Source organism: Larus michahellis, chromosome 1, assembly GCF_964199755.1.
Source record: "Larus michahellis chromosome 1, bLarMic1.1, whole genome shotgun sequence".
Taxonomy (NCBI): Eukaryota; Metazoa; Chordata; class Aves; order Charadriiformes; family Laridae; genus Larus; species Larus michahellis.
This window is the reverse complement of record NC_133896.1, coordinates 113379004-113391680: the sequence shown is the minus strand read 5'-3', so window position 1 is coordinate 113391680 and position 12677 is coordinate 113379004. Positions and strand designations below refer to the sequence as shown.

General features: G+C 41.4%; 1 protein-coding gene across 3 annotated transcripts in view; it reads left to right on the top strand.

The window, feature by feature from the left end:
- The window catches only part of SAMSN1 (SAM domain, SH3 domain and nuclear localization signals 1), an 81023-nt gene that overhangs the window by 49975 nt on the left and 18371 nt on the right, over nucleotides 1-12677 (top strand). The window contains exon 1 of one of the 3 annotated variants that reach the window (XM_074599596.1): nucleotides 11087-11210. The exons of the other annotated variants lie outside the window; for them this stretch is intronic. The gene's annotated coding sequence lies outside the window, so the exon portion shown is untranslated. Of the gene's footprint in view, nucleotides 1-11086; nucleotides 11211-12677 lie in introns of those variants that run through there. 3 annotated transcript variants of the gene reach the window in all.

Below are 12677 nucleotides of genomic sequence, written 5' to 3'. Positions count from 1 at the left end.
GACTTGAGGCCATGATTTCCCCTTCTTATATATTCTTCACAGAAGGCCTGATCCTGATTCTGAAAACACTTACATGAATAAATTAGCAGAGATACCATTGATTGCAATGGGATTTGTCATCTGAGTAAAGTTTATTGCTTGCCTAAGTGTTTGGAGCCTGTAGTGCAGACAAATGCTGTAAGCAAGTTTTTTGGTGCTGCTTTTTTTCTTAGACAGTGGCTTGTGACTCTCCAATGGGGAATACTTGTTAAATAAAATAAAATAGAAGATAGGTACAGCAAACCTAAACACCAAAAATAATTCAAGATGTAATTAGATCTTCTGTAGGACAAGATCTGCAGTGAAGAGATTGCTCAGTGTTAATGAATATTAACTAGGATTTATCCCTGAGTGGGGAAAGCTGAGGGTTTTAATTTTATTTCAAAGGTAAAGACTGGTAGATTTCTGAAAATAGCAAGTTTTATATTCTTTTCTTTCCCCCTGAAATTTTGAGTGCATAATAAATGAGCCACTGCTAATGTCACAGCTGCTAATTTTCACAACCGTGACTGAAGTGATGTTCGTTTCCATTTGCATTTCATTCTAACAATGATGAGAGGTGATGAGTTGATGATAAGCTGTTTTAACCGTACTGCCCGCTGTGCAAATTTATGCTTATAGGCAAAGATGACACATAGTTCTGTCATTAAAGGTCTTTTACTGCATCGCCTCTTGAAGAAAGACTGTTTGTCAAAATCCATTTGAACTCTGTTAAATAAGCAGAAACAGATGACAACATCTGGGAAGTAGTTTTAAGAACCTGGTTTATAGTGGAAATACCTGTGGGCCTTTATCAGGGAAGGTTTATAGAAAGAAAAAATGATACTCGTAATAACCGTGTGTGTGTAGATGGGAAAAAAGGGATCGCAGGTGACACTTCAGAAGGTGTTTCCTGTCTCCCTCAGGCTTCATAAAAAACTAGAACAAGGTTAGAGTTAACCTTGGGTTATTTTTCTTGTGTGAGTGGAAGGCTTTACAATCATTACTGCTCCTCTTACCTCTGCTACTTTTTCTTCATTTATATTATCATCTTGCTTTTGATGATCAGCCAATTTTTATTTTTTTTCAACATCAGTTTCAGAAAGTTGTTTGTGTCTTAACGTATATGTTAGCATATCTCTTCTATTTGAGGATATTTGAGGAATTTTGTTTTCTCACCAGAAAGTAAGAGCCCAGTGTCTTTGTGGGGAAAGGACATCCGTCTCTCTCCTGCCCCTTGCCAGGATGATGATTATGGTGTCCAGACTCCACATTTCAATGCTCAGATCAACACACGGGCTCATTGAGGGCTCACACAACTCTAGCCTAACTCATGTGCCAAAGGGAAAAATGACATCCGTGGCCTGGTCCGGTCCTGGCCTCTTCCGTGTGTTTGCTTGGTTACAGCACCTTTTAAATTTTGACCAACTTTACGCAAAATTCAGGTCATTTCTTATTTCTTCTCTGTCTTGGTTTTCCTTCACTAGCCAGGCTTAAGTCCTTAATAGCAGAATATTTTAAAACAAGTGAGAGCAAATTTCCTAAAGGGAATATTTTCACATTAATATTAATTTTGCTTAGAGTAACAAACCCAGTTTGGCTCTTTGTTTGTTTTCCTAAGCAGGCAAGAGCATTTCAAGATGTCTGAACCACCTTCTCTGGCCATTTTTAGATACCACACTATCAATCAACTACATCAGCTATAACTGTACTCTCTGATAAATACTTTAGCATAGCTACCAAGGTGACATAAATCAGCATGTTTCCTTCTAATTCTTTAATTAGCTTTATAGAGCAGTTGACTTACTTCAATACAGTGTTTCTAGGAAATCCAAAATACCCCAAATTAAACATTGGTCAGGATACCTGTCATTGCTGAAAAAAGCAGTAACTGTGTATGGGCAGGACAGGCAGAGGATGTGGCCTACCGTTTTCTGTAGGTTTCAACACTCTTCTAGTAATCTAGTCATAGCATAAATCCAGACTGAAGTCATTATAAAGCCCTCACTGGCCAGCTAGTATAGGCATTTTGTGGGTTGCTACAAACACTTTAGCAAGAAGACTCAACCCCTCAATATGTGGTCAGAAAACCCTAGCAATACTCACCGCAGAGAAGGAAAACAAAAAGTTTTCTTGCCCTCTATAATCACAATATCCCTTAACCTTTATCTTCTGAAAGCTTGCAACAGAGACAGCAGAGTTACTTAATTGTTTTTTTTTCCCCACACCTCTTTGGTTTGTTCCATGGATACACAGAAAGCTGGATAATGACTTTACCTGTACACAGACTTCAGGCTGCTTAATTGCCAGTCGTAACATCTACTGGTATCTTTCTGGTAAGCCAACAGTAAATGGTCTGTCATCTCTAACCATTACCCAGCATTGAGGATGACAAGAAGCTTTCTTTGTGATTTTTCACAGGTGAATCTTTTGAGTCACCTAATGTCTTACACCATTATGTCTTCTGGGTGGACTTCTAGTCCCTTTCCTACCCTTTTATGTCTTTATCTCTTTTATAATCTTCACAAGAACAACCAAGTAACCTCACATTCCTGTCCTTGATTTCCATGGGATGCTGAATAGTTACTTCCTTGGGAACCGTAGGAAGTTGCAAGTTCCTCTACTTGGTCATGTTGACCTCATTCGGAAGGTGTGGTAGGTTTGCTGTTCCTTCAGGTATGTTGAAAGGCAAGGTAGATATGGGGCTACTGGAATACTTGAATACTTGGCTTTAGGTTTTTCTGTAGGGTTTCTCTTCAAGGAGATGAGAAGCAGTATATGAGTGCTGTTCAACCAGAAAGCATGGAAAAGCTACGGTGCAGTTCCATGTCTTCCCTCCACCATTATGTTTGAGATAGAGATGGAGCTTTGTCACTGACAGCCTGCAGCTGTGAGATAAAGACATCGGCTTCGCTTAGCAGCAGCACAGCCAAAAGCAAATGTGTGAAGATGAGATGACAAAGGGGCCAAGACAGCTGAATGAGCTCACGCAATTTGACTCTCTGCTGCCTTCACCTGTGCAAAGAGGATGCTGAGCTTTACCACTTATGAATTGCTTTCACTCACTGCAGCTGCGCTGTTTTTCTCCTATACTTCTGTCTGTCTGCCTCCTTTTTAAGGTCAGCTGTTAAGTTCAAAAACTGCTTTGCAGAGTTGCAAAAGGGATGTGGTTCACTGATGGATGCGCAGCTTAGAGCCTGTGTAGAGGGTGCATGAAATGACTGATGATGGTAGAGCAGGCAGTCAGCTCTAGTCACAAGTACATGGCAAGGCTCTGCTGATATTGTCTTCTGGGGTGTTTCCATGATTTTCTTCCTGCCTCTATAATGGAGCTTATATTCATTTGATTAGTCTCTTGGTAGTTGTGCCTATATGGGTAAAAAGTTTGAAAATTATGTGTTTGGGATTTTGGTTAGTATCTGAGGGAATGGGAAGAGCAGGTATGTTCCCACCTGTTCATGAAAGCTTAAAACCTTGTAGGTGGCACAACGTCCTTTGCAAAGAAAGGCCAGATTTGGGTAGGATTTGGAGTACGGCCTTGAATTTGGCCTTCACATAACACCTCAAAGCCCTCACTGCTGTCTGTGTCTCGGTAGCATCATCTCATTGGTGAGTCTCTCAACTACATGTGGTTTTCATGGAGGTTGTGGGAGCAGTGGAGAGGTGAAATGCTTAGTCTCAATTTTGTTGTGAGTCAGAATGAAAACACACTTCAAACATCCGGTACGCTTGTTTTTTATGAGGTGAAACTGTAGTTTTCCACTGAGCTGCGATAGCAGTAACCCCATGCCACAGAGATAACCGAATGAAGAGAGGGGAATTGGTGTGCCCATGCCAGAGTAGTGCCATTTGCTGTACCCAGTACTCGCAGTGAGCTGTTGATTGTACTTATTCCCGTCTGGTTTAAGAGTGACCTGAAGAGAATCAGGATGCTATCTTGTCTTCAGATGACTAGATTTTTTTCCTAGATTGCAGCTGTAGAACTTACTTATAATACAAAGAAAACCTAGAATTTGACACATCATAACTTCTGCACTAAGAAGTATTCTTGCGCAGTGCCAACTCACTAGGAAACCCTGAGCTGTAAACTTTCTTTGAGCTTCCATATTGGTCCAAAACCAAAAGTTTATTGAATGTATTTTATGAGTTCAGATTTCCCAGGCATACGTTGTACAAGCATGTCCAGTTTTTGAAGCCTGCAAGGCTGCAATGAAAGCGCCACATGTGCTTTCTTCAACTGAACAATAAAGATAACTTTGGGTCACTGATGGCAATAAGCCAACACTGGAACTCAGCCTTCTGATGAGGGAGGATACATGAAGGGGAAAAAACCTGTGCCACTGGTCATAATTTTAAAGGAGTCAAAAGTTAACCCACTGTAATATAGTCTTTGGGTCGTTGGTTTTTTGTTTGTTTTTTTTTTTCTAAGATAAAAACAATGTAAATAAATGGACATATAGATTTGATGAAACACTAAAATTCACAGTGACTGATGATAGATACTGCACTGAATTTTGCTTCCCTACTGTAGTGCATCTCCATTAAGGCAATTTCAGCTAATCTCACTATGGATTCATTAATCAAGTGTAGTCAGGATGTCTGAAGGGAGATAATGAGAGGGAAAAAAACCTGGCCTATTGTTTGGATCTTATTCTTCAGCTACTTAGTTTGTTTATCATGTTCTGTAATATTTGTATCCCGATAAATAAGTTCCAGTCGCAATTAGTTATCATAACAGATGACTAATGCATCCTTATTTACTTACAAGTTCAAAATTATTCCATAAATAGATCAATTAACTTTGTGTTCTATTTACATTGCATGCCTATACAGACATCCAGCCTGTAGTATCAGCTAACAGTGAAATGGAAACAAGCTGGACCAGTAACATTTTAAAATTCCTCCCTTTTAGCCAAAGGTGCAAGCATCCACGGAGACAAAGTCCCTTATCCTACATCTTTTTCTTTAAGCACTAGCATCCTAAATGCATACTGCAGTATCAGCAGTCTCTTAGTGCCTTCCAAAATTTCTCCTCTAAAAAGCCTAAGAAAAGGTTTGTTCATTTTTTACTCATTTTTTACTCATTTTTTACTCATTTTTTACTCATTTTTTACTCATTTAGGATTGCATACTGTATATCTGCACCACATAGAGCTGTCACTATATTACTTTAAAAAAAAAAAAAAAAAGAAAAGTGGAGGTTCCAAGAGCCCAGTGGGGTTGGAGACTGCTGAAGATGGGAATGTTTATAAGCTCTGTGATATTAACTGCAGCACTCAACCTCAGGTGACATAAAGCATGCAAAAAAGAACTTTCTGTCAGTTTTATTATTTCTAAAAAGGTTCCCCTTGAAAGAGAAGAGTGACCTTGCTCTGCTGAGCTGACATATGCCACTGAATTAATGGCTAAGCTTTGCTGTAGGGAAGCTTGCAGAAACATTACAACTCCAATGGCTGAGTTTGCTGTGAACATTAATCAGGGGAACCAACATGATGTATCAAATACTCATTTAAAAGTAATAAAAACTAACTCTCTTTCTCCCCCCTCCCCCAAGTTTCTTAGAATTAGCTTATTGTTGGTCATTACCTGTTGTCAAGGGTAAGACTGCAGGACGGCAGTAAAACTTGTATAAGGGTTTTCTGAAGTTTGCTTACTCTTCAAAAAGCCAAACGACCTTTGGGGACGGTCAGATTTAACCGTGACTTAGAGGTTATTTTTTAATCTTGTTTCCCTCTGGAAGGTTATTTGAAGGAACACCTTCCACTGAAAACGTGCCTCTCCCTAGCAAGGAATGCAGAAGCTGCCTTTCATCCCCGGTGACTCCCTGGGAGCAGGACCAGCTCCCACGTCATGCATGAACGCACTGTAAGATATGCAAGGAGGCTCTCGCTGCCATTGAAATATCCCCTGTGAAGGATCTTGTACGGCTGTGGTACAACGGTTGAGTCAGAGGGGCTCTGACCAAAACGCTGTCACGCCAGGCAGGACTATTTTCTGCCTATCCCCTGCTGCTCCACTGCGGGGCTGGCAGGCCAGCGTGCTGCAGTCGGCAGCTGTGGCCGCTTCTCAGGCTTGCCGAAAGGAACAGCAAAGCCCTTGGACATGCTGTGTCTCCCCGCGCTATTCTGTGTGAGCTCTATGTATAGCGCGACGAGGCAGTAGGGTCATTATGGCCGCCTCTGCTGCGGCATGGGAGCATTCGTGGCAGTCGCACGAGGGACATCCCCACCTCCGCTGGGGGAGCACGCCGGCTGCCCCTCTCCGTCTGTGTGGGACAGGCACAGGGCTCCCTTAAAAACTGAGCCCTCGGGGGCTGCGTGCTTCTTGGCTCATCTTTAGGCATATAATATTTTTCGCCTTCACTTAAAGCCCGTTCTGCAAACATGTATGTGAGTAATTTCTCTCGCACGAGGAATCCAGCTGAACCCTGCAAGGTCAGGACCTAGATAACACACAGCATTAATAAAATCGGGCTGTGTAAGTAAGCAGGGATAGGACTTTAATTGAAGCAAGTCGATTCATTTTTTAAAATATGACAATTTGTCTGTGAATTCATGTGGTGCGGAGAGGAGAAAGTTTCAGGAGAGGAAAGATGTTGGTATTTAAGGGATTAAAGATCAAAGCCTGCAATGCCTACGTAGTGTTTAACCAGTCTCTCCTCAGACAGCGCTCCCCTTTACTGCAGTCACGGTTCTGTGCAGGGTGGATTTCCAGGCTTGTCCCTCGATGTTCCTGCCCATGTGTAAATGAAGGGTAAAAAAGGATAGCAGGGAGGTAGAAGTGCACATCACGCCAAGTCCTTAACTGTCACTTTCATAGCTCCTCTGAGTTTGTCACACATCCTTAACCTTCTTTTAAAGTCATTTTCTTTTCATGGGTTTGTGTGCCACTGAAAGTCACTTTTAATTAAATGTCATATAAATAATAAAGTCTTAATTACATAATTATTGCAAATACCTGTGTGCACACTCCCAGAATTGGACAGACTGCTCGAAGAGCACTTGGAGTGACTTTTCTCACCGGGAGCTCAGAGTGCTCTGCAGCAATTGGGCAGGAACGATGGTGCTCAAAATTCAGGGTCAACGTGCATTGAAAGGGAAAGGAGTCAGATCCCTCCCCCCTTGCACATTTTTCGACACTCAGTTGTAAAAAACTTTCTTAGTGCCCAGATAGACGTTTCTTAAATTGTTTCCCTTATTTACTTCCTCACAAACCTGTTTAATCAACGCAGCATATTTTTTTTGCCAGAAGAAATTGCCTTTTTGCTCAGACTTCCTGCGCGGCTTGCCTCTTCCTGAGGAAGACTTGCAGACCTTGCAAACCATCTCGCCCTCGTTTAACTTCATGAGCGGTAGCTTCCCCCGTGCTCTCAGCTGCCTCGGTGCCTGCCCTGCGTGAGGTGCCCTTTGAAAGCACTCGAGAACCAAGTTTCTAGTGGAAACTCTGACGTGCGGGCTGGGTTATCAGGAACTATGTGCTTTGTATCAGCATCGGTTCAGGCTTGGGAGACCGAGGCTGGTACCTGATAGCAGTACTGATAAAACAGCCACTTAGTGTTTACTTTGGAGACCGAAGTTTGTTGACCTGGAGGAGTGTTAAGTATGATTAACTCATTATTTTTTACAGCTCTTCTTTTCCAGTCATTTTCCTTCATTAAAATCAGGGTGTTTGCTCTGATTCTTCATGGTAGCACTTTTGTTAAAGACGACTTTGCTCCCCTCTCTCCCCACCTCCATGCAGTTACTGAATACCAGACCACGATAACAACCAGTCTTTTATAGAGTCATTTTTAAGCCAGTTAAAAATGCCATTTCAGTAGATTGCCCTACTTGAGTTAGCAAGAACAAGCTGTATCTTTTTTATTGCTTTTGACTGGCAAAGTACAAGGTTTAGGCCATGTTTCGTGTGGGCTATAAAGTTATATTAATAGCTTGGTTAGCGGTCAGAAGTTCTATATATGTAACTAATGTGTAAACAGGAGAAAATCCCTGAGATAGGGAGGTCACGATGTCTTCTTTTTTTTCTTTACTTCTGTATTACTCTTTGGTGAGTTACTGACTCTTGTATGCAAATTCTCATTCTTTATACAGAAGTGAGGGGTTTTTTTGTTGTTGGTTTGTTAGGGTTTTTTTTTTTTCCACAGAACATCCCAAAAGATAAAAATTGCTATCTTTTCTTCTGGGAAAGTAGGAGACCATTTCTTCTATGCGAGAAGATAAGCTAGCAGAGTGGCAATATTCGTCCCTACTTTGGTAACTCTTAATTTCCTTCTCAGAGTACTCTCCTTCTGAAAGGACTAGGAGTATTAGAGAACAGAAGAAATGAATCAAATCCTGGGCTCCGCTTATCTCCATTGATCAAAGTAGCAAGCACAGACTGTCCTCTTGGGAGCTGCTGTGGCTTCTTCCAAGCAGAGAGGGAAGAATACAAGTGCCTGTGGCAGGCGAGGAAATTGGGCAACATGCTGAGCTCCTTTTTTGTTACTCTCGCTGAATGCATTTGCCCCTATACAGCTTACGTGGTCTGGGTAGTCTAAGGATGAATGGAAGCTAAAAATGAAAATGCATGGAGGAATTTGAAGAGAGGTACTTGTGCGAGAGGGTCAGTGCAAAGCCATTGCAGCACACTGGACTTGAAAGCTATTTTGAATAGGACTTGAAGCAAAACATAATGGGCCAGAATTTCTCACAGCAGGGAACCGGATTTCTGAGCAGTGTGAGTTGTCCAAAGGAAAATGTGAGATGAATATCACACATAATGATTATTTAGCAAGATAACTGCTGTCAGTTTTGGCTCAAAGGTTGTCTTTAGACACGAAGAAGCTCTGACTAGTTTATCATAAGAACTGACTGACTTCTCCTATGATATGCCCTACAAGGGAAGGACGTTTTATAACAGAAAGATACAGATTGCAGAACTGCAGATTGCAGAACTTGTTGTTTTTCCATTTGTATACCATACCATTTTCTGGGGAAAATGATAGGCTATTTACAGACAAACCAGACCACCAACTGCAGACTGTCAAAATTAAAATAAACAGCAATTACATAGCACTTACCCCTTTAAAATGATTATTTGAAGTTCCTAGATTTAAGGGAATTGAAGATATAGGAAAAGATGGGAGAAGGATTCAAAATACTGAAAAATATCCTTGATATTTTCTATCATGCTAATTTGGTATAGCGAAAGGGAAGGGATGAAAGTAAATGCATTGATTTGTAGAAATTATTTGATTGGTCCTTGTGTGGGAAAAAACCAAGTGTTTCTTCCCTGTCCTTGCCTCCATTAGATTTTACCGAGCAAATTCATATTTGTTTAACGTATCCATTCGTAGTTCTTGCATGAATCCAGACAGAAAAATCACCTAACTTTATAGGATGCTGAATCCTGGTATCAAAAGTCAATAGCATATTTTCTCCTAGTGGCTTTGCATTTACTTTAAAAGCTTCCCTTCACCTGGAAATAAGGCCTGTCCGTATCTTCACAAAGTAGGTGTTCCCTGACACTAATGCAGTGACGGACACTGCTGAAAGTAATAGTCCTGTTCCTTTTGCAGCCCAGAGCTCCTAAATCTGCTTTTCGTTATCAGTATAATGGGGTTGAATACATTTTTAAAAGGTGGTAGCTATTGATTACTTAATGGAAAAAGTTAGTATAGAGAATTGCTGAAGCAGCCCTATTTAGTGCTCTCCAGTGCAACAAGACCATTATCTAGAATAGTGGAAATCATCCTGTAACCCTTATTAATATTTAATAGGGATGAAGCAACATTGAAGTACACTACAAAATAGCCCAAGGCTTCTGCACATGTAGGATATAAGATTGTTTCAAGGGTCAAAAAAGAATAACTGATTTCCCTGTGCTCAAGCTGTTGGTAGGCAAGACCAACTATAAACAATGTTTTTCCTCTTGTTCCTTTTAAAGTATTTGCAGCACATCTGCACTTTACTATACAGCTATTCCTACTAGACATCTTGAAGTGATTGAATGCAACAGAAAGGTCAGTGTATGTTTAGAGATCGCTGTGTGAGACTATTTTATACTTTCCCAATATTGCTGTGAATCCCAGCCTCCCTCTTTCTATCCCTCCCGCTCCATGCTGCAGGGCACATTTGGCTGGGTTGACAAGCCAGTGAAAGGTGTTAATCCTGTCTAATAGAACCATAATCCTTGGGGCTGTGTTTTTATATCATACTATTCAGCTAACCCCTTGTCACAGGATATTGTTCATCTACTTAATAGCAAAGTTCTTTATGGGAATTTTAGATAAAATTAAAGTGTACAATCCACATTGTCCTTTTCCATTTCACAGGGTAAAAACAAACAAATAAACCACGATGTTTAGCCAACAGAGATTTTCTGAGAGATTACAATCAATTAAGAGGAGAGCCGTGTGATTTTTTCTTTCTTTTTTCTTTCCCCCGCAGTGAATAGTAAATGTCATTTTACATGTCCAAAAATATTCACAAATCTGGGTCAGCTTCTTCAAATAACCTTTGGCTGGAAGTATTTTTCAGGTTAGATGTGCCCAGAAATGTACTGAAAAAAAATTATGTTATTTCTTTTTCTCTTAAGCTGCAGTGCTTAGAACATGGACCCAAAATGTGGGTACGCTTTCCTCTGACACCTGGCTGTGCTCAGGCATCTCCACTGCTATGTCCATATTTTTTTATTTTTTTTTGAGGGTGGGAGCTGATTAATAAATAAGTATGGGAAAACGGGGAAATGAAACAGCAAGCTTTTATTTTCAGTTGTGTTCCAAGGGATGCTGATTTTATTCTTCTCAAACAGAGACTTTACGACAAACTATTTTCACATGGTTTTCTTTGTCATATTTTTTTTCCCCTCTGCAAACTCTTTTTAGTTTAAAAGTGACTGGGTGTAAGAGATAAAGGAGCTAATATGGATAGTAACCCTGTGATTTATGAGCACGGAGAGACCAAGATGGGGTCCTTCCTGGGTGGAAACACCCGGGGGAGGTATGTGTGTGCTCTGCGTAGCTGGTGTCATTTTGATGAACTCCTTCCTTAAGATTGCAGTGGTGAATCCTGAATGCCACCTCGCCACCCTGTGTGGCATCAGGAGCCTGACACTGATACTGACGAGTCCTGCAGAGGACTGACTCTGCCAGGAGAGGAGAGCATGAGGAGACAGAGCAGCAAACAGCAGCTTGGTATCTATGGGCAGAACAGGTACGAGGACGTACCAGCACTCGGAAATTTGCCAGAAGCTGATATCATTACTTGGGTCTCAGCTCAAACAGGTCTTTGGTTTTCCAGCTTTCCAGGGGACGGCACTCCTGCGGCATTACTAACCCTGCCACTGGGGTAGGGAACTGGAGAATGGGCGCAGCAAGGGCGCTCGGTGTTTGGGCAGTTCTGTTCCTCTTACCATCACTGAGAGATTTCTCCTTAGCTTTTCTGAAAGCAGGCTCATGCTGGCATTAAGTGTATCTGCAATGCAAAAGCAGGCAATGGGACAAGCAAGTCAACCAGTCGTTTTCTTCCCCTCTTCTGTTGCCCGAAGGATGGTCTACCTCAGTTGCCTCTGAGGCTACCTCTTGAAAGCTCTTACCTGTTAGAGAAGATTGGAAAGCTGTAATGGCAGAGCAGAGCCAGGAGTCTGCGGGCCCTTTGGAGGCTTGTGGTCTTCCTGGATGGAGAGCGAAAAGAGGTAGCTGGAGGTGCCAGGGGCAGGGGGCACGATGGGTGCTTTAGAAACCTGTGGGGAGATGAAAAGGTTGCTCGTGTGGCTGGGGGTGGGGGAAGAAAGCAATGAAGCAAGGAACTGGTTTGGCTGAAATCACATGGGTGAGGTAAATGTGTTAATAAATACAGGAAAACCTGTAGCCAAGTAGTCTGAAATCACTTATTAAATCATTCGGGATATTTTTTTTTTTGTGGTCTGCTGTTCAGTTTGGTGTTTTTTTCCTCCAGAGGGGATTTTGAATACTCAGAAATATACTAAGAAGATATTGCGTAGTATATAACAGTAAGCACTGCTCAAGAACTCTGATACTGCATTAAAAGGCTTTCATTCAGTATGGAAGAGTGAAGCACTTTTAAAAAAGGAGTCATTCTGGGTTTAGCTTTGAATATGGGTGAAGATATAAAAACAAGCTCTTAAAGACACTGTAGAGTAGATAAATGTCCAAATTGTGGCTGTTATTAGGGCAACACTTAAAGGGACTTCTGACATCATCAAGGCCAATTTTATGCAGTTTGCCACCATGGGCAATGCAGTGTCAGACAACCCTGCTTGGGCATGTCTGGCAGGTATTTCTGTGTGACCTCTCTCACAAAAATCTGCTATGCCACTTCCCTCCTTTCCATGTCACTTATCCACATGCAGAAAGGGTGAAAATTAGAAGTAGAAGCAATCCATTCATGGTCTCTTAATGTATCTCTGCTCATGATGCAGCCTTTCTTATGTTAAGCAAAGCTGTGGCACAGAGAAAGATTTTACCTATTTATGCCTAAAAATAGTTTTTTTAATTGGAGGATTGGGAAGAAAAACACGAGGCCTGCCTGATTATTCTGTTACTTACTCCTCCACAATGTTTGCATTTTGGACAAAGTGTATTCATAATCCTTGGTGGTCCTTGCTGATTCCTGTTGGTAGAGAAGCGTAAACAGTATCCCCAGCTGTGAAAGTAAACT